Source organism: Helianthus annuus, chromosome 10 (genome assembly GCF_002127325.2).
Source record: "Helianthus annuus cultivar XRQ/B chromosome 10, HanXRQr2.0-SUNRISE, whole genome shotgun sequence".
Lineage (NCBI taxonomy): Eukaryota > Viridiplantae > Streptophyta > Magnoliopsida > Asterales > Asteraceae > Helianthus > Helianthus annuus.
The window spans coordinates 131,400,250-131,403,283 of record NC_035442.2 but is presented as its reverse complement, the minus strand read 5'-3'; positions in this window follow the sequence as shown (position 1 = coordinate 131,403,283).

The window sequence follows — 3,034 nt, the reverse complement described above, 5'->3', positions numbered from 1 at the left end:
TCGCCTCCCCCAATTATTTTTCCTATTATACAATATATAAATTAAAGTAAAGTTTGTTGCCACTTTGTATATAAATGATGGGTAGTTTTGTAAATATATTTTAACTCTTATTTGTTTAACCCTAGGTTACCCACCACACAATAAACTTAATCACAAATTTTTATATCTAAGAACGGGTCATTTGAATGAATGAATTTTTTTAGTTTTATTTCGAACTATTATTATTTGACTTGGCCCGAGGCCGACCCGACCTGAAACATAACGATAGGAAAAAAATTTGGGTCTCATCACTTTACGCCCCCTTGAAACTTTTGGTCAAGCTCCGCCACTGCTGGCACTCCCCCATTGGTCTATTTAATTTACGATTTTATCCCTGAATTAAAATTATGATTTCGCACTCAGTTAAAAATTACATTTTTCCTATCGTTTTAGTTTTTTTAGCAAAACTATAAAGGTCTTTTGTTTTAATTTGTTTACTCGATTTAATTTTTTTTTCGTGTTAAGGAGCTGCCTAACACTAGCTCATTAGTCCTGAAAAATTACAGTTTTGCACTGAGCCCAAAATTACGGCCTTATCATCATTTTTGGTTTTTTTCCTAACATTTTTTTTTAATTGATTGAGAATTATTCGTCCATCACCCCGTAACGCAGACAGGGCATCAACTAGTTAAAATACATAAAGCAACCATGAATAATTTTAACGAATTCAGTCACAACACCTCATAAAATTACCCTCAATTACTCAAACGACACCCCTCACTTCCTTCAGTCAGTCTACTCAAAACCTGCAAAACATCATTTAAATTCGTGAATTTGGCAAGAACAATTCTAGGGCTCCATCTATTATATTTTACTTAAAAAAAAGTCAATTAAAATAAAATTGTCACATGCACAAAATATTAAGAAACAAGCAAGTTCAATCATAATGACTAATCGAGTGTCTACTTTGCTTTACAGAGTGTTATGTGCTTACTTTTCTACAAAGTGCTGTGTCCGTACTTTGGCAAGTTAGGCTCCCATACGCAAAAATAGCTGGTGAACTAAAAGTCAACTACCAATGATCTCTTAGTCTAGTAGTTAAGTGGGAGGTGAGAAACTTTGCTTCTCTTGGAGATCCTGGGTTCAAATCCAGGTAAGGGGGATTTTAATACTAACTTAGTGATACTAACATATTAATTACTAACCCGATTAACGACATTCTAACCGTACGCCGTACAAAAAAAAAAAAAAACTAAACGTCAACTAAAATGAATTAGGATGTTTCTTTGAACGCATTTACAGCCAAGTGACAATGATCGTTTTTATTATTTATATGACCAATTCAATATAAATATATAGAGTGTAAAAACATTCGCTAAAAACGGATCTCTGAAACCTGACCCAGAATGTAAAACCGGATCCTTCGGAATAAAAGATAAAAGGAGACTTTTTATTATTATAATTATTTTTTAATATTAGATTATCATCACGTATCAATGGGTTTGGGTGATACCTTGTGTTATTTACTTTTTAGACAAGATACACAATGTTCATAACACTTGATCTGTTTGGTTGGTAAACCTTTGACAAATTTTTCCTTTGTCAGAGTGTTAATTGTTTTTTTTAAATTAACATGTCCTAACCTTCTATGTAGGGGTGTGCAGATTTTGTTTCGAATTCAAAAAATTCGAAATTCGTTTAAATTCGATTCGATTATCAAGAATTCGTTTCAATTATGAGAATTCGAATTCGATTCAATTCGAGTCAAGTAAATCGAATATGAATCGAATACGAATTTTATAATTTCCAATTCGATTCGAAATCCGAATAAAAATTATACATTTTTATTTATTATTTTTATATATAATACATATATAACTTTTATTAGGCTATACTATAAATTATTTTCAAATTTTTTTCCAAGTATTAAAATTACCCATTACCAAACCCACTACATGGATCATAACTAAAACCTAAGTAACAAATCTATCAATAGTTTCTAAGCGTAAAAATATTAACTTGTAATGTGGGGTGGTTATTCCCGACTTCTCGTTTTGAATTTTAGACTTGTGGTACTTTATTTAGAACTTTTTAATGTGATATCGTGCTTTATGGCTACTTTAAAATTTATGTTTCATTTTGAGAGTTTTTTACATGTTTTTAAAGAATCTGAATTAAATCGAATTTATTCGAACTCGATTCGAATTCAAATTCAAATTTTTAATCGAATACGAATTGGGTTTTTATTCGAATACGAATTCGAATCGAATTCGGTAGGTTTTAATCGAATTCGAATCGAATACGAATTCAAGGAAAAATAAAAATTATTCGAACATTTCGATTCGAATAATTCGAAAATTCAATATTCGATTCGATGAACACCCCTACTTCTATACCATAACTCTATTTCTTTTGTTGAGGCAACAAAGAAGAGGCAAAGATTGTATTTTGGGTTTTCTTTAGACATATCTACTAAATTAAAATTGCTACTTCTATGAGCAACAAATTGTGTAGTGCTTTCGGCTATGATTTTATCAATCTTTTTGACAACCTCAGGTCCAACGATTTTACACGTTGTCGTTGTAAAAAATGAATCATAGCTTCTGTCACTCATTTGTGAAACACAAAGTAAATTAAATTTTAAATTGTCTATTAGATTAATATTTTCAAACTTTAGTTTTCCAGCTTGGACAATCCCTAACCCCATCACCTTTCCTTTAGCATTATTACCAAAGGAAATGTTATCACCTCCATGAGAATGGAAGTTTGTCAGTAGAGCTTTGCATCCAGTCATATGTTTGGATCCTCCACTGTCTACATACCATAGGCTATCTAGGCATGTAGATACTCCCATTTTGGTGGCCATGAATGCGCATTCGCACTTATTCTCATCTTCAGTTGTATTATTGGGATTGTTGTTTTTATAACACTATTGTCACCCTTTTCACAAACGGTTGTTTGTACTGAGTTAGACATACTCTCAATGTAGGTCCGGCTAGGAGGATCTAGTCGCCTAATCCTTGTGTACTAACCAACCCGGTTGTGCGGAATCCAA